This window comes from Acyrthosiphon pisum, chromosome A1 (assembly GCF_005508785.2).
Source record: "Acyrthosiphon pisum isolate AL4f chromosome A1, pea_aphid_22Mar2018_4r6ur, whole genome shotgun sequence".
Taxonomy (NCBI): domain Eukaryota; kingdom Metazoa; phylum Arthropoda; class Insecta; order Hemiptera; family Aphididae; genus Acyrthosiphon; species Acyrthosiphon pisum.
In genome coordinates, this window is record NC_042494.1 from 87,299,735 (window position 1) to 87,300,502 (window position 768).

A 768-nucleotide genomic window follows, 5' to 3' on the forward strand; every position below is an offset into this window, starting at 1 on the left:
CTGTTAATCGTAGGGACTTTAAACTTTTTACCATTTTGTTTTGCAATAACGTCAATAACGTAACTCCATTATATTACTCTATCCTTTATATAGTAGACTATTAATTTAACTTTCTACTAATAGTTGAAATACAAACACTTCAAACGTAATAAAAACCTCAAACATTTTAAAATAAATATAATACACCTATACTCCTAAAATTTCAATTTGTTAGTTTTTGATAGCTTTGATTTAGTGAGCTATTCAAAATCGTATTTATAGTAATCAACCATAAATAAAATATGATATGTTGTATATATATAACTATACGTGAATCTATTTTTATTAAATTTATATATGAATAGTAATGTCGAAGAGCTAACGGCAAGTAATTTAGTTGACACACCATTGACACCAGAGCAGTCATTGTCTCAATTTGAGTAAGTGTATCTTATTTGTAAACTGGACTAAATATATGTATATTGTATAGGGGGCTCAGAATTTTAAAGTAAGATTTTTAATATCCAACGATGAAAAAAATCGAAATATCCAAAATTAATTCATAGTACACATAAGTATAGTAAAGGAATTTAAAGGAAATGAATTCCAAAGTACAAAATTCCAAGTAACATTTTTTGGAAATAATCACGAAAAAAGTAGAATACAATTTTACTAATTTGAATTTTTTAGAGTACACCTTGCCTAGATGAAACGTTCTGGCCTTATCAGAGTAAGTTCATAATATTTTAATCAAATAATTATATGTATAAACTACCTATAAGTAACTTA